The 21,361-nt window shown below is 38.3% G+C and overlaps 2 pseudogenes; one reads left to right on the top strand and one right to left on the bottom strand.

Annotated features, from left to right (window-relative positions):
- Nucleotides 1-1,586: 1,586 nt before the first annotated feature.
- Nucleotides 1,587-4,678, bottom strand: LOC149256347 (rho GDP-dissociation inhibitor 1-like; annotated as a pseudogene).
- A 10,454-nt stretch (nt 4,679-15,132) lies between these two features.
- On the top strand, nt 15,133-16,022 carry LOC149256346 (peroxisomal membrane protein PEX14-like; annotated as a pseudogene).
- Nucleotides 16,023-21,361: the final 5,339 nt, after the last annotated feature.

Below are 21,361 nucleotides of genomic sequence, written 5' to 3'. Positions count from 1 at the left end.
TGAGCTAATCTGTTACATGCTGGAGTATATGCTGAATCTGAACTCCCAAATGTGGAGTATGCACCGCAGTAAAGTTAACTTTTTCCGCATAATGACTCTGCTAGCTGGAGTGATAGCAGTTGGAAAATGATTTGATCAAATATGTCACTGGAAGAATCCTATGACGACCGTGTTAGTGCATGTGCTATTCCTCATTCCGGTATGGTATCCGGAGCTTATACTGCCCACAGTTTTCCTGTATATGTTCTTAATTGGAATATGGTATTTCCGATTCCGGCCCAGATATCCACCTCATATGGATACTCATCTCTCATATATACATATGGATACTCTGCTTATTTTTCGCCAAAAACTGGCAGTAAAATCATAACTACCTGCCAAGATAATCGGATACGTGTATGGGATTCTATCTTTGGTGATTTGAGTTATCCAAGCCATGAAATCATTCATAGTCATGATTTTAATCATCACTTGACCTGCTTTCGTGCCGAATGGGACCCAAAGGATCCGTCCGGGTGCCTTGCAGTTATTGGTCGTTACATAAGTGATAATTTCAATGGCATAGCTTTGCATCCAATGGATTTCATCAATACAAGCAATGAACAACTTGTCGCTAAAGTAATGGATCCAAATATAGCAACCGATCTCCTACTAATGACTTCAGTCCTGATTCGATGGCATCGGCACTCCAGTTTGTCGGCCATCAGAGGGGGAATCGATGAGTGGCTTGTACTATTTTTCATAGTGCCAGTTGAAATAGTTCCATCTTTTCATGGATCGGTTTTCTTCTGAGCCGTTTAATGTATTAAATAATCATTTGTAAAAGAGAAGAGAAAGGGAGAGAGTTTCTGAGCACTGGTGGAGAACAGAGAGCTTCCATTGTACAGTCTTTGAGAGAGATTTTAATGAAAATACACAGCTCTAGCTTCTGAGATTCCTGTGGTATGAGATTTAACATTTATGTTCTCCTTTGTTTCATGTAAAGCCTGTTATGTGTTCATTTCATTTCATGATCGTTTCCAATTGAACAAATGAAGTGTTAAGGTAGAATTCATAATTTTTATGCTCTGCCTTTAAGTTTGTTCATATTCAATGTTTTCTTCTGTTTGACAAGGATTCATCTTCTATGCCCTTGTCAGCTCCTCAGCAGTCTTGCCAGTCCATTTAATCTCAATTTGATGTTAAATTTCTTGCCTACCTTGCCTCAGGAGATAATCTGTGTTTTTGATTATATTTCTCTGTTTCAAGCTGTTCTTTGCCCCATGCAGCCCAGAAAAACCCCATCATTTTATTAAAAACCCCTTTTTATCAATTTACTAGCCTAAAATCAGTTTCTTTTAAAATCATCTCAGCCCCTTTTGAAAACTTTTTGCTGAGATAGACTGGAGAGAGCCCTCTCCTGCCCCGTAGGGCTAGCTACGAGGCTAAGTGGTTTGATGTTACCTTGAGTTTTGCCTTCTTCAGCCTGAGGCAAATTCGAGCGCTAACATAATTCATTTCGAAGTAGCATTTGTCGTCAGCGTCAACAAAGTAAAAGTAAAGAAACACTGAAATTTGTTAGATAAAAGAAAACCTAATGAAAAAAATCAATGATCTTGAAATGGAACTATAGAAGAAGAGATAACGATCTTAACTCTGACTCCCCTTTTGCACATGGTATTGATGTAAGTGAGGTCGAGCACAATGTTATCGAGAACTGAGAAACACAATTTTAAACTATAAGTGTCGTCTTCCTTGAGAGTAAATGAGGGAATAGGCACAATTAATTTGGGTAGTTCTAGAGATAATATTGAAAGGATCAAGATATTTACATCCGGCTCCAGGCATTCTGGAAATTGCAGAGACATCAGTTATGGGAAAAGTGTCAAATTCAAAGTAAAAAAGAAAACCAGGAAAAAGAAAAATATTGCCCAATTTAAAGTCAAGGAAAACGAACCAAAAGCATAGAAATTATTTTAAGAAACGTTCATACCTCCTAAGCATATAAATTATTTCTTTAAAGAAATGTCCGTACCTCTCCATGTCTAGACTGCGAAGCAGTTGGTCTTTCCATCCTCACAAGCTCTTGTCCTCCTACCAAGACATATCTTCTTTTTTTTCCTCAATTAAGATTATTCAGAGTTATCCATGCCAAGAAAAGAATTCTTGAATCACCCTTTTAGGAAAAGAATTACACCTTATCTTTCTCAATTTGTTCCTTGTTGAGAGGAAGAATTGGTTCGAGGACAAAATGTTCTGCTACTTTAGCACCGCCTTGCTCCTCTTCATATGTCTCATAGTACAAAGACTGCTGAATTGCCTCAACAACTTTTCTTCATTGTAATTATATCTAGAAAGACCGGCCTTGTTGGAGTTAATGCTTACATTCCATATTTAAGAAGTTGGTTTGTGATGGTTGAGAAATTCTCTCAACCTCTCTATCTAATTTAGGAATAAGTTGGATCTCAGAAACTCTATTTAAAAGAGTAATCTGAATGTAATCGTGTGTGAGTGTGTTTACACATACACTAGTTGTGCATAATATGATTGTGTTTCTGTAATTGTGTATGATTTAACGATTTCTATCTTGGTATCAGAGCTAGTATGGACCTGAACCTGGTCTTCCTTATGAAATAGAGAAACTGATTATCAAACGCTTGTACCCTAGGGCGAGAGGGGATGACAAGAACACGTCTGATCTCGAATAGTTTGTAGAAGGTCAAGACGGCTATTGGTGCAGCCGGCTACTGATCAAGGGTAACATTCGTCACCATTCCACTCAGGCCATGGATGCCATTCCGCTCAGGCTGGGATTTGCCATCGAGGAATGCAAGAACAAGCCATTCGATCCATCAGTAGTTGATTTCTTTTTAAGCCCTCAGCTGTCTGTCTCTTGACATACTCTCGTATGTTGTAATTGGGGAACCTGCTAGCAGTGCGTAATAGCGAGCAAAAGAGGGATCGAACCTGTGGCATTGAGGGCGGGCGTCCAACCATCGTTGCCATGCCTGACAGTTTTCCTGTCAACAAAATGTTGCTCGTTTAAACCCTTGATGAAGCTGTGCGCCAATGTTGTTTTTTTGATAGCCGATTCCAAATGCCTAGTTATAATTGAATCCGATCGAAAGAGGTGAGGAACACACAATTTTTTCCCAAGCCTGTAAGATCATTTTTTTTCCTCAACAGGATTTTTCTCGCCATTTTAGAAAAGGTATTTTATTTTGTCTTCTCTTTTATCATGGAGTTTATGGTGTTAGACAAATTCAGTGGTTTGAATTTTCCCTCGTGGAAAGTAAAAATACAACTGCAATTAATGAATAAAAACTTGTGGGGAATAGTGAATGGTTCAGAAGCAGCACCTATAGATGCCAAAGAGTTACTTGAATGGAAAAATAGAGATGACAAAGCTAAGTCTATTATTGGAATTGCTCTATCTGATTCGCAATTACATCATGTGGATCTTACTAAAACATCAAAGGAAATATGGGAACATTTGGCTCAATTGTTTGGTGTAAAATCTACAAATGCAAAATTTTCCATAAAGCTGCAATTATTTAGTCTGAAAATGAATGAGGAGACATCTATGTCCAGTCATATAAATAATTTAATGTCTCTTTTAAGACAATTAAGTGAAGGTGGGACTAAGGTGGAGGATGAAGATGCTAAAGTTGTATTATTAAATAGTCTTCCTTCAAGTTATAGTAATGTTGTTTTCACTTTGAGTCAAATTTCTACGCAAACATTGCAAGAGACAATTGCAGCACTTCTGGGGGAGGAAAAGCGACTGAAACCAGAGGATACCGAAGAGAACTCTCATGTAGAAAATGCCTTGTGGACAAAGTGAAGGATGAGAAAGAAAAATGCAAACAAAGGTGACATTGAATGCTACTATTGTAGGAAAATTGGGCATACATCGTGGAATTGCAGAAGTCGTGCTAGTGATGTGTTAAAAGGGAAAGAAGCAGCAAATATAACCACAGATGAATACCAATTGAATTCTGATGATGAATTCAATGAAGAGAGTGAACCTATTAAACTCTTTTAAAAATAACCAGCAGTTCAATTATGTGTCTGATGCTAGTACTTAAAGATCAAGTAGTAGTAAGGCTCAATATGGATGGTTGTCCAGATAGTATGGCAATTGCGGATCTAGGGAAGGATCCCTAATTAGTGGTAGACATGGAAGTGGTTTCCTAATGATTTTATGCGACAGATTGGGATGTTGTCCAGTAATTGACTTCGAGAGGTCCTTGATTCGAGAGTTGAGGGAACTCGGGAATCCAACTTGCCAACTACACCTTTCCGAGGGTTATGAGGCAACTTGATGGAGAATATACTGATAAGCTTGATTATTTTGTTATTTTCATGTAATGTAATCATTAAGGGGGGATGTTGGAGTTAATGCTTACATTCCATATTTAATAAGTTGGTTTGTGATGGTTGAGAAATTCTCTCAACCTCTCTATCTAATTTAGGAATAAGTTGGATCTCAGAAACTCTATTTAAAAGAGTAATCTGAATGTAATCATGTGTGAGTGTGTTTACACATACACCAGTTGTGCATAATATGATTGTGTTTCTGTAATTGTGTATGATTTAACGATTTCTATCTGGCCTCACCTAATTCTTCCACAATTTCCTTAACTCCAGCCAATTATGACTTAAAACCAGTGTAAGCCTCCAACTTCTCGCATCTCATGGAGCCTATCAAAATAAAAATTGTTGGCACCCACAAAATATCTGATTCTTTTATAAAATTTGAGGTAAAGAAGAATTGTCGAGTGCTAATAATAGGAAAACAATATTACAAACCTTCACAAACAAAACACAAGTCCAATAAGTAGAACCAAAACAAAACAAAAAAATTAATCTCCATATCTTTTGACTTAAAATTTTCACTAAACCTAGACCCTATAAAACCCTGAATCCTTACATTAATTCAGTTTCCTTCTCCATTAGCCCTATGGGAATAGGAACTCTAGCTATAAATATAAATTATGCTCGAATATTCTCAAGCAGCAACGACAATGGAATCAAGTCGCAGCAACAATGGGGTTTGTATAGCTACAATAGAAATATATATATACCTAGCAACACTCACTGGGATAATTTGATTAACCGATCCACGACTCTAACAAATTTCGTAGGAACTTAGAATGCAGTGACACCAAGAGAAGGGGAGTTGTCACATGTCGTCCTTGCCTTGTGATGTGTGTAACACATGTTGTCTATCAAAAAAATTAAAAAAACATGTGATTTTGCAATGATATGTGGAAAATGTGTAAGGTTGCGTTATTGTTGGCTTTGGAATGATTAAACAAAGATTGGGATATATAAAAATGTATGTGTTTCTTTCCTTTAATGCCCTTTTAAAGGATCTACCCTAATGGATCAACTGTACTACATCGTAGATTAGAGAGTTCACCTTGACTAGACAGTTGACTTTGAAGGAAGGTGGCATTGCCGCCGCCGAAAACATTTGTAAAGTAATTGCTTCGACAGAAACTGAAGTTGCTGGTGTCATTCACTCGATAGGTGTAGGCATGGGGTCATTGGCACTTCAAAATCCTCGAATATTTCTTCTTAGAAATGAGTAGTCATCAAGTTGTATCCATTTTTTATTGTTATATATTATATATCTCGGATTGTTTCTATCACTAAATTTATTGATAAATTTGGGTTATTACTATATATATATTTTCTTCTATATACTATAATATCTTACATTCATGATGATAACTTTATCACAAATATAATGAATATACATAGCAAATTATTCCCATTTAGGTAACACCTTAGCATTTATTTGGAAGGGAAGTAATAGGGTAGTTATAAGATTTTCTAGGTTAGGATGGATGGTTGGTTATAAAACATTTTCCTTATTTTTTCCTCTGTCTAAAGGAAAAATGTGGAAAGATCATCCCACTTGTATTTGAACTAAATTATTTTACTTAATGACAAAGCCCCATCACCTAGCACCTATCTCTCACTTTTCCAGTTTCTTAGCTGACGATTTACTACTTTTTACTACCCCTTAGCCTCTTCTACTATTAAGTAAAGTAAGAGAAAGTTTCTACTTCTTTGTTGGGTGTGCGCCATTATAGGAGCAAGCTATTACTTGTTTGTTGGGTGTGTGCCATTGCTTTATTCGTTTCTCTTTGCATAACATTCTTATATACTATTTGTAAACTCCTCGACAAATAATTGAGGATAGCTATTGTTGCAACTCAAATCTTTCTTTATTGTTTTTTCATTGATCTCTTCTATTTCAATATGATACAAATGATCTAAGAAATTGATCATATATATATTACATCCTCGGGTTGATAAATTTATTTTATATTCATTATACCCTTGGGTTTAAGGGTTCTTTCACAACTTTGTTATCCTTATTAGATTTGAGTATTTTAAATGATCATTATTTGAGCTAAATTATTTAAGAACCATGAGCATGATAAGGAGCATTGGGCCTTGTTCTGCGAGAAGGAATTTTCAAATATTATATTCCTTCAATGTACCTTTACACCCTTAGAGACAATTTCTAGTTCAATATATGATCTGGATTTAAATAGGAACGGAACAAATTACAGATATAACCATAAAAACAGAGATGCAACAGAAATCATACTTCATTTCATTAATGTAAAATACTAAAATATCACCAGTAACAGAAATGGAAATAAACTAGCTCAAGCGATGGTAGCTTATCTCTGAGAAGAGATGTGGCAGCTACATGCCTCTGAACTGCCATAAAATGAGGCTCAAGGGCCTTTTTATTATTGAAGAATAAAGGCAAACCCCAAACAACCAAAACCCTAACCCGAGGAGATGTAACACTAAGAGTTTATGGGCCTCGTTGGGGTTAGTTGGACATCCAACTTCTCAGGGTCGTGACTTGGCCATATTATCTCTGTTTGATGCACATGACACCCTGTTGGAAAGATATCTCGGAGGAATATGATGAAGAAGATAAATTTATTACGAAATCACTCGCGGTAGATTGCCAAAAAAATGTTGTTTAGGGCCTCAAAATAGCTTCGAAAGTTTAGGACTCGAAAAAATGCTAAAAATAGTAAGTTGTGCTACAGTTAAGAAAACTGAAAAAATAAAAGAAATAATGGTGGGGGTCCAAGTGGAATTGGAAGGTGGCCACCAATATCCACCTAGATCATTCCTCCCCCCTTAGGAAGCAATGGTCCCCATTGCGTTGAGTTCCTCCATGAGATGAGGAAACTTTTGTTAAACTTGGTGCCTGGTGAGCCACTTGCCCTGGCGAAGGAGTTGGTATGCTTTGACAACTCGATACAGTTGGATCCTCTACTGGGGAGTGTGATTGATCTGCGTGTCCATGATCCGATCAGTTGCAGCTTCTTCCATGCAATCTGGATTTAACTTTGTTGGTATGAGTTGGATTGCAATGTCGGATTTGTCTAGTAATGGTGGAAAGTATGGGCAATGGTGGTTCACACTAAACATTGGGTGCAGGCCAAGGAATGGGGGAATACTGAGCTCAAATGAATTGTCACCCACAACCTTGGTAATGGTGTAAGGACCATATCAGAGTGGTCTGAGTTTCTCATAGGCTTCGATAAGGCGTTCCTTTTGCAAATGCAACCAAACTTTGTCACCCACTTGAAACTTGTGTGGCACTTGATGTTGATCATATCGTTGCACATACTTGAAACTTGATTTCTCTAGAATGTCATTGACCTACTGGCGAATATGTTGGATGTGCTCAATGAAGTTGTTTGCCTAATCTGTTTCGAACTAGACACGAGCTGATTCTTCCTGAGTAGCTCCAAATGGCATGGCCACATCAATGGTACATAGTGGCTGGAATCCCAATCCCACCTAAAAAGGGTTGTGGCCAGTCGATCTGTGGAGAGCCCAGTTATAGCTATGTTGAACATAGGGGAGGCTCTCATCCCATGTGCGTGGATCCTTTGCGTTTTACATGTGCAGAATGTGTACGATCATCTTGTTCACAACCTCTGTCTAGCCATCAATTTGGGGATGGAAGGTTCTGGACTTTGTGAGTTTGGTGTCCAGCATCGACTAGAGACTAGACCAAAATTTTCTGAGGAAAATGTTGTCCTAATTTGAGATGATAGACTGTGGGATCCCAAAGTGTACCCACACTCGTTCAAAGAAGATTTTAGCAATGGCTTCGATTGTGATATTGTTCTTGCAGGCTGCCATCATGGCCATCTTCGAGAGCCTATCAACGACCACAAAAACACAGTCGTTTCCATGCTTAGTATAAGGAAGGTCCAACATGTAATCCATGGAGATGGATTCCCAAGGTCAACAAGGGGTAGGAAATGGAGTATAAAGGCCTTGCTTCTTGATGGTTGACTTGGCAATGGCGCATGCAGTGTAGGATCTGATGTACTTCCTGACATCCTATCAAAGATTCAACCAATAGAAATACTTCTGTAGTACTGCAACCGTTTTCTCGACCCCAAAATTCCCAGTAGCCTGACTATAGTGTGCTTCCCAAATCATCTTGGCACGCTCGCTTGAAGGAAAACAAAGGTGACCCAAGTGGCAGAACAGGGCATCCTGGAGGTGAAAATCTGGAACATGCTGACCCTCCAAGAGTATCTGGCATGTGTGGTCGAATTCTGGGTTGTTTTTGGAGAGAAGTGGCCAATCAGAAGTCTCGTGCCCACAAGAGTTGACCACGGTGGTTAACACCATGATCGGTGGTCGACTGAGGCAATTTGCTACATTATTGGCGCTTCCCTTCTTATACTTGATATTCAAATGGAATTTCTCCAGGTATGTGTACCAATTCTAATGTCAATCATTCTACAACTTCCCTTGCATATGTATGAACTGCAGGGGCCGATGGTATGTGTGGATGATCATTTCCTTCCCCAAAATGTAATTCTTCCATTGTCGGCAAGCTTTCATAATGGAATACATCTCTTTGTCATAAGTAGGATACTTCCAGACTGTGTCTGAAAGTGTGTCACTATTATATGCCAGTGGATGCCCGTGTTGAGTAAGGACTTCCCTAATAGCATAGTCAGAGGCATATGTCTTGATCTCAAATGGTTGTTGCAAGTTTGGTAATGCAGGTACTGGTGCCTAGAAGAGGCGATGTTTGAACTCTTTGAATGCCTTCTGTTGAGATTTAGACCAAAATAATTTTGCTTTTGCTCCTCCCTTGGTGACTTGACTCAAGGGTCAATTGATATGAGAAAATCCCAACACAAACCTATAGTAGAAATTGGCAAGACCCAGAAAGTTGCGGAGCTCTATCAGAGTGGTTGGGGATGGCCAATCCCGAATGACTTGGATCTTAGCTAGATCTAAATGCACCCCCGTTCATCAATAATGTATCCATGATACTAAACTTGGGTCATGCCAAAAGTGAATTTGTCCAAATTGGCACATAGATTGTGTTGCCGCAGTGTTTGGAGAACTTGTCGAATGTGGTGGAGGTTCTCTTCCCAACTTTGGCTAAAGATCAAGATGTTATCTAAGTATACCACTAAAAATGAGTTGATGATTGTCCACAAGATGTCATCCATCTGCCTCACGAAGGTTATAGGAGCATTCGTCAAGCCAAAAGGCATAACCAACCATTCGAAAAGGCCCTCCTTGGCTTTGAAGGCAGTCTTCCACACGTCGAAGGTTTCAATTGGTACCTGGTGATATCCTGACTTCAAATCTATCTTGCTTAAATATTTTTCCCCTTTCGTTGGTCCAAAATGTCGTCAATATGTGGGATCGAGTACCTATTCCAGACAATGATCTTGTTCAGCGCCCGATAGTCAATACGGAGTCTCCAAGTCCCATCCTTCTTCTGTACCAACACGATCGGGCTCCCACAGGGTGATGAACTCAATCGGATGTGACCTTTCTACAGCAGCTCCTGAATCTGCCACTTGATTTTGTCATTCTTCAGAACAGAGCGCTCATAGCTTGGTCCATTGGGCAGTGGCTTACCTAGGGTCATATCGATGGAGTGCTTGAACTAGCAGTGCAAAGGAACCCTTGCGGGGGAGGTGAAGATGTCATCGTACTCCTCCACGACCTTGTCCATCTGTAGTTTTCATGTGGAGGGGCCTTGTCTAGAGTTAGTGGTGACCATCCTTTGCTTTCCCTGAGGGCGTATCATTAGGAAAACAAATTTCTCGGTTTTGGAAATGAGCTTACTCCATTGTTTTGCAGTAAACAAAGAGATGGCGTTAGGCGATACCACATCCAGTATCCTGTACAACTTATTTCCCAAAGTAACAATAACAGCATGAGGTCTTGATTCATACACAACATGTCGCTTCCAAAAGTATGGTTGGCCTAATAATACATCAGAAACATCAAGGGGAGAAACATCACATAGTAGCTCATCCGTCAAGGGCTTGATGTTGTATGGAAGGCAACACTGTTGGTTCATGCGAAGATCCCGTCCTTGATGAATCCACCCGATGGTGTACGGTTGGGGATTTTTTTTGGTCGGTAAGCCTAGTTGCTTCATGTCCTGTGCTAAAATTTAGTTCTTTTGGCTCCCGCTGTTGACAATGAACTGTATCGGGGAACTCTTTACCCACATCTGGGAGTGGAAGAGGTTCTCATCCTCCTCTAGATCGTTGGGTTTCTCCTTCTGGATCTTTGTCCTAGCAATGGTGGCGTTGGGCTCTGCATTGATAATCTGCTTCCCTTTGTCATTACGCTTGTCAGGTTCTGATTTGGAGTCAGAACATGCATCTGATTCCAAAGCCTTTAGCTTGGCCACCAGTGACTGCTTGGCCTAACACTCACTTGTATTGTGAGTGGAGCTCTTATGGAACTCACACCACTTTCCCGTGTCCTTCTCTGGCTTCATGATGTTGTTCTTTGCTTGCGGCTTTGGCGGATTGTCCTTGGACACTCCACCTTGTCTTTGACCTTTTTTCTACATTTTGGGGGCACCTTTCCCTTGCTTTGGATTCGCAGATCAAAAGTCTCACTTCTTATGTTAAACTTCTGCTCGATCTTGATAATGTATCAGTACGCCGTGTCAATCGAGGAGATGTCTTGGAAATACATCTCGTCCTGGATGTACCTGTGTAGGTAGTCACTGTATTTGAGTAGCAAATGTTGCTCAGTATCCTTGATACCTAACTTTGTGTGAAGGGTATGAAAAATATTTGTAAACGTCGGCACATCTTTGTCCCTTCCCTACAGCAGCATGGGCCACTTTATGTATTTATCCTCATAGCTTCTGACAGGGTAGTACTGCTCCTTGATGGAATCCCGAAATGAATTCCAAGTGCGTACGACTAAAAACAATGATGTCATACTTTCATCCTTCTGCTCGTAGTAGGTTTCCCACCATTCCTTGATGTGGGGGTGGCATTGAGAAGAGTGAAAGTAATTTTTTCCCATCTCTAAAAATCATGAACAGAAAAATACCCTTCTAGCAGATTTAACCATTTATCTAGAGTGTCTGCATTTATCTGACCCTCAAATATGGGAATGTCAAAGTTAACTTGTACCTTAGGGGGTGTGGCACTTCTAGAGTAGCTGCTGGAAGTAGATGTGTCGCCCCTGGGTAGCCGCTGAAGGATCTAGGAAAAGTTGTCCATCATTGCATTCCTTGGTCACTCGAGGGCCTCTTCGAGCAAGATTTTGATAGGATCTCTGGCCCCCTCATCTTTATTTTCATCCACCATGGGAGGTCGTCAGGATTTTCGAGGATGTTCTTGCAAAGGTTTGACCAATTCAATCCCTAATTGCTTATACCCTGACCTCGTTGGGAACATGCAAAGAAAAACAGAGAAGGAGTGGACCTCTCTGATACCATTGATCTAGATTTAAACAGGAACGCAAAAAATTAAAAATATAACCACAAATACAGATATGCAGCAGAAATCATACTTCATTTCATTAATGTAAAATACTGAAATATGCCTAGTAATAGAAATGGAAATAAGCTAGCTCGGGCAATGGTAGCTTATCCTTGAGAAGAAATGTGGTGGTTACATGCCTTTGAACTACCTTACAATGAGGCTCAAGGGCCTTTTTATTATTGAACAATAAGAGAAAACCCTAAAAAACCAAAACCCTAACCCGAGGAGACGTGACACCAAGAGTTTATGGGCCCTGTTGGGGTTAGTTGGACAACCAACTTCGTAGGGTTGTGACTTGATCATATTATCTCTATTTGATGCGCATGATACCCCATTAGAAATATCTCTCCAAGGACTATGACGAAAAAGACGATTTTTTGAAAAAATCGTTGGCAGTGGATTGCCAAAAGAAACGCCGTTTAGGGCCTCAAAACGGCTCCAAAAGTTTAGGACTTGAAAAACTGCTAAAAATAGTAAACTGTGCTATAATTAAGAAAACTGAAAGAAAAAATGGTGGGGGTCCAAGTGGAATTGGTGGGTGCGCACCAATATCCACCTAGATCAACATATCCCACATCCTTTCATATAACCAACTAACTAACATGATACCTATGAACTACCACAATGCTAGCTAGCAACTATCGTGCTGAGCTCTTCGAAGATATTAAAAACTAGAATAAAGGTAAGCCACTCACAAGAAAAAGAAAAAGAAAAATAAAACAAAAGAAAAAGGTAATTCTCATTCGAGTATATCTTTTCGCTTAAGTATAACTCGTTAATAAGATATTTATAAAGGAATAAATTTTTTATTTTTCATTTTTTTCAAACAAATTAAAATATTAATATTAAAAAATTATTAAATATTATTGTAGAGTAATCTTGAAAATATTTACTATACTATCCTTAAATGATATTTTGTTAGGCATCACCATCACAAAGATGAAATATGAAGGAGAAACATTGAATTCATATATTATTCACATGATATACATTTTGTAATACATTCAAGTGACCGTTGCATTCCATATTCCAAGGTCTCTTGGACTCCCTTTGACTGCTCACATTCCACACCAACCCTTAGAGAATTAAGTTTCCAACATCCCCCTCTTAATCCAAAGGGGTATGTATGAGTCCAAAATGTTCAAAAATATCGATGGGAGCACTAGGCTAAATGTTATCACTAAAATGTTGGCATAAGGTGGTGGTTTAAGGATGACCACCAACACTGGAATGCTTAGTGCAGTTCCTGAAACTCTTCCAAATCTGCAAATAAGTTGAAGCCTTATGCTAGAGGAAGTGCTCCTAATGATTTGAAGAGGGATATCTTCAACTTGGAAAAGGGAGGTATGAAACCTGCATAAAAAGAGATAAACTCAACTTGAAAAGGGAGGTCTCAACCTACAGTGGTTTAAGGATGACTGCCAACTCTAGAATGCTTAATGCAATTCCTCAAACTCTTCCAGAAATGACAAGAAGCTGAAGTCTTTTTCTAGAGGAAGTGTCCCAAATTCTTTGAGGAGGAAGAAGCTTAACCTCAAAAAGGAGGTCTCAACCTCGAATAGATGGTTTAAGGCTGACCCAACCAAGGGCATGCTCACTGGAATCTTTGTCTTTGGCTACAACTCTGAATCTGGTATGGCAGGTTATGGCTCAAGCTCACCTGATGTGGCTTTGAAGATTTTAGAAGACCATAACTTACCCCCCTATCAGATACAAGGACAGAAGATGAAGATATCTCAACTACAAGACTTCTCAATATTCGAGAACAAATCTTGTTGTATGAGAAAAATATCTTCTTGGTCATTGAAGCCCATTGCCAAGAAGCGAACCATCCAAGATGAATCTTTGTTCTTGCAGGAGGTTTGTTTTTGAAGAATCTGTGTGAAGAATGAGTACGTTAACCACAATGCTTGCACGAATGAAGATCTAAACAATGATCTTTCATATGGCCAACTCAGTCACAATTTTGACATATAACATTCTGTTGTTGTTGTTATGGAAGAGGAGAAAAATCTGGAATAGCTGAAGGTGAATTGTCATGAAGGAATCTAAAACTATGAAACTAGATGGGCTTTGAGTAATTTGGAATATGAAAGGACACATCCTTGTCATATCCAAGACTAGTTCTATGCTTGTTATGGATAAGCTCTTCCCAAGGTCTGATGCATGGCTTGGGAAGTGCAGATTGAACTTTTGCATTTGCATTTGCTACATTGGGCACTGGATCTGAATCAACTGTAACATTATTGACTTGATGACTTTCTCGTTGTTGATGGGTGTCTATCTCAATCTTTTGAACAGAAATAGGTTCAGAATGATTACTCAATCGTTGTAATTCTTCTCGCTGAAGCTGAGATTCAAGCTCTAAAAAATATATCTTTTCCTATGCATTCTACGGACATGATTTAATATCACAGAGAGTGTTTTTGTTGATTTCCACCATCTCATAAATAGTTGAATGAGTGAGAATATTTAATAACTCTAATACATCACCAATCAAAGCCATTTAGAACATAAGTATTAGTTGATGATCACAATGATTACAAAGATTTTCCAATCTCCACTGCAATCAGAACTTTACTCTCTCTTTAGCATAAAATATATCTTTATGATACTTGTATAACATGCAACAAACTAATCCAATTAAATATTAATACACATACCAATTCAACACGGTGTATGCCAATGTTTGCAACTTCACAATGCAGAGAAGGGATATTTAACCATAGGCTGCTTCAACATGGAGCTTTAAGATTGTTCAATGCTCCAACTTAATGCACCAATGTTGCTTCAACGCTCAATGCACTAAGGAACGACACAATAAATAGGACAATAATGCATTCTCCTAGTGACAATACTTCTATGTCGCTTCTTACTGCATATACATATTCAGACACACAAAAATATCTTGTCCATGAAGTTCCAAATCCTCCTCAATCTGCATCTAAGATAGTGCATCATGAGTCATATTTGTTGTCATAAATCTATAGTAGAGGGTAAACATAAGTTGTAGAGGATCAACTCTGAGATCTCATGAATGCAAAAAATGTTACAAAAGAAATGCCTATAGTAGAAGGTAAGTCGCAATGTTCTCAAGTACGCAAGAGTCACACCACTTTTTTTTTTCATGTGTACTGCAGTGGTTCTGCAACATCAAACAACAAAATCTCTGGGCTTTTCACTAGAAACCTTTGGTCACAAATAATCAATGAAGAGTAACCTCCAAATGTGGGAGACCCAACTACATAAATGTTGTTATACGTTCAAGCAACCTTCTCATAGTATTGTTTTGATCTTTGCTACAAGAGCCACAATGTTGGCAAACAAAAATTCTTTGTCCAGTCAAGTGGATGAAAAAGTACTAAATACAGGTGAGTCTACAAAAGTGGTGGAAGGTGAAGGAGTTCCAGATGTAAAAGGAGAACTTTCAAACGAAAAGGATGGTAACTGGCTATTTATAAATTCAAAGCGCATGAGAGAAGAACAGGTTCAAAATGCATTGAAATTATTTTTTATCTCACCCAAAAGTACGTGGACCCCTAGTTCAAACATTGCAGCATACAATGGCTCCACTAATTACAACACCATAAACACCATTGGTTCAACCAACCCATTTTCACTATACACATATGATTATTGTTGTAGGATTTCTCATTGCAACGAGTTTTGGTGTCGGTGCCGGTGTGTTGTTCAAGAATGCAGTTATTCCAAAATTGAAATCTTTGATACGAGAAGTAACTTCTAAAGTTGATGAAACTAAGTGGAAGAAGGCTCTAGAGCCAAGTCCAGCTATAGAAGCTGCAATTGTTGAAAAAGTTGTTTCTATGGAAACATCTAAGGTAGCTAATGTTAGTTGAGAACTGGTTAAATCAAATATTGAAGATAGGAAATATTTTGAGGGCCTCCTGCTGTACGTGGAAGGAAAAATTGAGGAAATGAATTCAATGAAGACTTCTCTTCAGTAACGACACTTTGGGAGTCATTTCATCCATAAAGCAAGTAGATTGGAGGGGAATTTATGAATCAAATTCCAAGAATGTTAAAGTGGATGCTAATGTGTGAATTGTTGATTAGGGGTTATTGAGGCCTTCATCTGCACCTACAAGTGTTGAGACCAGTCTATGGAAGCGTGGAGGGAGAAACCCAACATTGATAAGCTTCATTCAGATAAAAATATTTTTCTTCTTCAAAGATAAAAAATGAGTAAAATAATAATCCCCACTAGACAACCTCGGGACATCAATGCGAATGTAATAAATGTAATGTTGGGCATTAAAAGGATGTGAAAGTATTAACTACAATTTACAGTGACTATGAGAATTCAATATGGGTTTCAGAGGAATAATGAGTAAAGATGGAAGTCAGATGTTTGCTTTCCCTCCAATGTCAATCCTTCAAGATGTATCCCTCAAATTCATTTCACGAAGGTGTTTGATTAATTGGTCTATCAGGATTCCATGTAAATCCATATGCAAATGACAAATTAACATTTAGTGCACAATGGTGAAATTGCACATATTCAGGAATTGAGGGAGATATTCCAAGAATCTCAAGATCCATTACGGTCTGGAGAATGTTGAGAAGTCATTTTGTTATTTTTCACATTCTAAAGCCACTCCTTTCAGGAGAGGTGGTCAAAATTGGTCGAAGTTTCGATGAGCACCAAGCAAAGGGCCTACTAGAACAAAATAGCTAATAGGGGCCACTTTTGAATTAATTTTCAGAAAAGTAAGCAAAATGGGTGCAAGAAAACACCAGAGAAAGTGCAGAAAGCGTTGAGGAGATTCCAGGCCTGACAAGGATAGATAAACGTTTACAGATACAATGGGCATATAAAAGTAACTCATAATGGTCTAAGAGAAAACTCACATGGATGAAAATGTTGGTTTACAAATCAATGCACATATCTTAGACCAATTTCTCTTCTTGGTGGAATTGGTATCAATTGTCTTTTAGAGAAATGATAGGCCAGGATGGCAGGACAAATGGATCGAATTGGAGCAGGGCAAGAATACACCTGCAACTTTGATACCATGTTAGATATCACCATGGAGAAGACCAAATATGAAGAATAAGTAATTAATACATATATTATTTTCATGATATACATTTTATAATACATTGGAGTGACTATTGGATTCAATATTCCAAGGTCTCTTGGACTCCCTTTGAGTGCTCACATTCCACACCAACCTTTAGAGAATTAGGTGTGCAACAAATTTTGATAATATATAGATATATATATGCATGAAATACAATTCTACATCTGTCACAAGTTTGGGCATGTTGTAGCTAATTTCTAGAGTAGAACGTATAAATCACATCAATAGAGGTTGCAACAATATAAGCAGCCAAGGATATTGGCCAACATGTATAATTATGCTTTTTATGGTTATTGTCACTCATATCACCTGTTTGGCCATAAGGGAATAGATTGTAGGTCTAACCATTGGAGGAGAGACTCAAGTCATGCAAGGTTTAGATTTGGCATGAGAAAAAGAATATTTGATCCTCTTGGCCATGTGGAGTGTTATATATGTCGTAGTTTTTTCCATATGGAAAGAGATTTCTTGCTTCCTCGTTACTCAAGGTTAAACCGTCAAAATCAACAAAAATAAAGAGGACCTAGAACAAAACTAGTGAAGGAAGAGAAGAGAAGATGAAGGAAGAAAAGAAGTAGCCCAAGACACTATGGAGAAAGAGCGAGCAACAACTCTTCAAGTAGTGAAGAGAATCCCTCCTGCAGTCCATGATTATTCCCTACATACTTATAGAGGACTATAGAGTTCATGAGAGGTGCACAAGCTCATGGGGGCCATTTGATAGAGTATTGTAGCATCATATGATGAGTTCATTCCATCCTCATGTAGATTCAGGTCCACAGGATCATTTTGTCTATTGGAGTTATATTGAACTCAGGGGGAGGTGTGCATGGTATAAGGTTTGCATGAGGTATTTGATGTTTTTCTCTGTCATTTTCACTTAGTTATTTGTAGCTTCTTTACATATGTTTCCTGAGTTAAAGTAATACAATTTTCAACCATATATATGTTTTTGATCTCTACTGATAGTTGGTTGAAAGGTTGTACAACCATGCATGCAATAAGATACTTGGTACATGATACACATAGATGATTTCAAGCATGGAGCAAACATGTATGGGTTGTTATATGCAGTTTATTACAACCATGCAATAACTATTGTATCATCATTTTATGTTGGCTAAGAGTTATTTCTCAGTATGATGAGTCATCATGAGGCATGTTTTGGAGGAGTCTTATGGAGTTATTTTGCAGCCACGTGTATGGGATAATAACATTGTAACAACCATGATATGTTATGTATTTGAGACATTGCTCCATAGGAGGTGATCATAGTAGTCATGTTATTCATTGAAAATTCATGTAAAATGTTCATGGAGCCATGTACTTTTATTGGATCTATCTTTGGGTCATTTAGGCATGAGTCATGAGGTTATGATATGGTCATATGAGAGTCATATATGAGGTTTTATATCACAACTACAACCATGTATTTATCATGTATATGTCATTCATTCATGGTCATGTGGAGTCTATGTCCACATGGTGCTTCTATTTGTGGAAAAGAAGCATTATTTGCAATGAAAGCAATTCGTTGTAGGTTGGAGCTGATTTTGGAGAGGGCATGTGTTTAGGGGGAGGATTATTTTCTCTTTTTTTCTTCATCCATATATTGTTGGCATTATGATTCGCTTGGAGATGTTCATGATGTGCCTCATGCTATGTTATGTTTTTTGGGTTTCGACCTCATTATATGAGCGGAGAGGTCGATGTTGCCTATGGATGTTGTTGCATATTATTTGTTGCTGCTCATTAATGCTTGTATGGTTGCCTTATGTTGGCATATTGTTGTTACCGCTAGAGGTTGTTGGTTGGTATGTTGCACGTCATGATGATTGGTATATATGCTACTTGTTTTTACTGACATGAGAGGTATGGATGTTGGTTTATATGTATTATTTTTCAGCCATGTAGAGATAAATTTCTCCAGTATTTGTGCTTCATATGTTGCTGCATTATTAGATGGAGTTGACCCTTTGCCATTGATGTCAAAGGGGGAGTGATAGAGGAGATTGATTTGGAGGTTGTGTGTGTTTTCCATCAATTCCAAAGGAGGAGATTGTTGGCATTATGGTGTGCATGGCTTCCAACTAGGTGATGTTAGCATTGGTTCATGATGGCAGCCAGCTTATGTTGGCATTGATGTCAACCTTATGTAGTCTAGGTAATTATTAGATGCCTTCACTGTAGCATGGTTTGTAGTTAGTTGATTTGGCATTGAGATGGCTATGTTGGCATAGATGTCAGCCCTATGAGGTCATGCACTTATGTCAACCTATCATGATGTAGATTGTTGATGGAGCAATAGGTTTATGTTGGCATGTGTTGGAATTGATATTGATCATATGATGATGGAAAACTTGATAACTTGTTGCAGTGGGATGGTCTTATGATGATGATGGAGATGTGCTACAATGTATTGCAGGTCTATCATAGGTGTTGCAACGTGTGCAAATGTTTGTTGAAGAGTGGAGGATTTGTTGACAGTCTTTCCAACCTATGTTTGTTGGCCTTTTAGGTCAATGAGGAAATGACACTTGGGCTACTTTTTTTATGGTTATCATAGACTTGTCATGGGTTTTTAGAGGTTCTACAATGTTATTAGATGCGCACCCCCCCCCCCCCCCCCAAAGTAGATAAACAAGTCTTGGAAGTTTGGAGTTGATCAAAAGCAAGATCAAGGTTGTAAAACTCTTGAGAAAACTCAGTTTTGAGAGGCATACATAGGTATTGTGAAGGAAACAAGTGTATACATAGGCTTTATGAAGGAAAGTAGTGTATATGCCATGAAAGTAAATTTCTCTGCATTCCTCACACAAATCGGGAAAAATTCAGCTTGGTAATTCACAAAAGCTCCTAAATTGATTAGTTAAGGTTAGAAATAGGTTGAAAAGGTGCTTCAATGATGGGAACTCGTGTAGTGCACAAGTAGTGAGGTTAGTGGATTGACGTGGTCCAATTTTTTCACCCTTGATCCTAGCGCCAAGCTCAATTTCGCCCTACAGGTTTTATTTTCTTCATTTTGGAGCTTAGTGGTTGATGATGTTGAGTGTATGTGTGAAAGAGAAGGCTACATATAGTGATTATGTTTCAAATCTATTGGAGAGCATAGATGCTTTAGTGTATGAGTGTTAATGGCTGCACAATGAGAAGATTTGAATCATGTTACAAAATAGATCAAATTTCATGCTACTAGAGTAGATATTGTTTGGAGAGTTTTTTGTATGTTGTTGGAGTATATTTTGTTGGTGATTCTCACATTTCTTTTGCGAGAGATTCTATTGCATTTGACACATAGCCATTGTGTTGTATGTTTCTAATTGTAGTATGCAACAATTATATTAGGATGTGAGGGTTTGATATTATTATTGGTGATGATATTGAAGATTTGTTGTGGCCATTATTTTGCTAGATAACATATTTGTGGTATTATATTTGATTCATTTGATGAGATTATCTTGCTGCAGAGTGTGTATTACAGATATGAATCGAGTTGAGAAGAAAGTCTTGCGATCTAGTTTGAAAATAGATGAAAGGAGGCCCGTATAGAGTAAAGGAGCAGTGACTTCATGGATGTGGAGCTGTGATTGTGAAGTTTTAGCGAACATAGCAATTTATCCATCCAATGGTAGTTGGATAGTCCAATTGGAGGTGGGTGAGGATCGATTGATCGTGGTGGCTTTCAACGGATGATAGTTTGTAGATCCGTGGAGAACATAGTCTTCTGATCTGATCAGTAGAATCGAGTCTCTAGGCTGATGAGAGTGAGATGATTCAGAGCAGCACAATAGTAGTAAGGGTGATTTTTTTTCCGAGTGAAGTGTTTTCCACCAGATATCTTGTGTCTCATGTTTGATGATGTTTTTTTGGTTATGCTTTGATGGTTTTCATTTATTATATGTTTCGTATAGTTTTACATGTTTATTGTGTACTCATATGCTACTAACATATTGTGAGTTGTTGCAATAACAAGTGTGATTCAATTGAGAAGTAATAAAAGGAAAAAAATTGTAATAAGTCACACTATTGATTCACCTCCCCACCTCAATAGTGCTCAAAGGTTTCCAAAAATATCCCTATGGGACAAAGAGTAGTTGTCACAATGAGATGTTATCCCCTCCAAGTGGTTTCAAATCCCAAGGTTGGATATCTTTGAGTCATTGTGATAAGGCTCAAAGAGTAGACTCCCCCTCTTTATAAGGGATAATGGTTTGGTATATTTGGCTTGTGGGATTTCCCTCAACGGCTAGGCTCCCTCAACATTGAGAAGTCTCGACCCTTTTTAAGTCATAAATTCATGTAGTGCCCACCTGCCACCTTTGAGAAATATTGACTCTTGGTAACTCATAAATTCCTGTAGGCTCCTCCTCCCTAGAGAAGTCTCAGCTCTTGCTATATCGCACCTACTCGTTGTTGGATATAATCATGTTGTTATAGTGG

Source organism: Pinus tabuliformis, chromosome 7 (genome assembly GCF_031772625.1).
Source record: "Pinus tabuliformis cultivar Carrire ecotype Pingquan chromosome 7, CPIR1, whole genome shotgun sequence".
Lineage (NCBI taxonomy): Eukaryota > Viridiplantae > Streptophyta > Pinopsida > Pinales > Pinaceae > Pinus > Pinus tabuliformis.
This window is presented reverse-complemented; position numbering and strand designations above follow the sequence as displayed.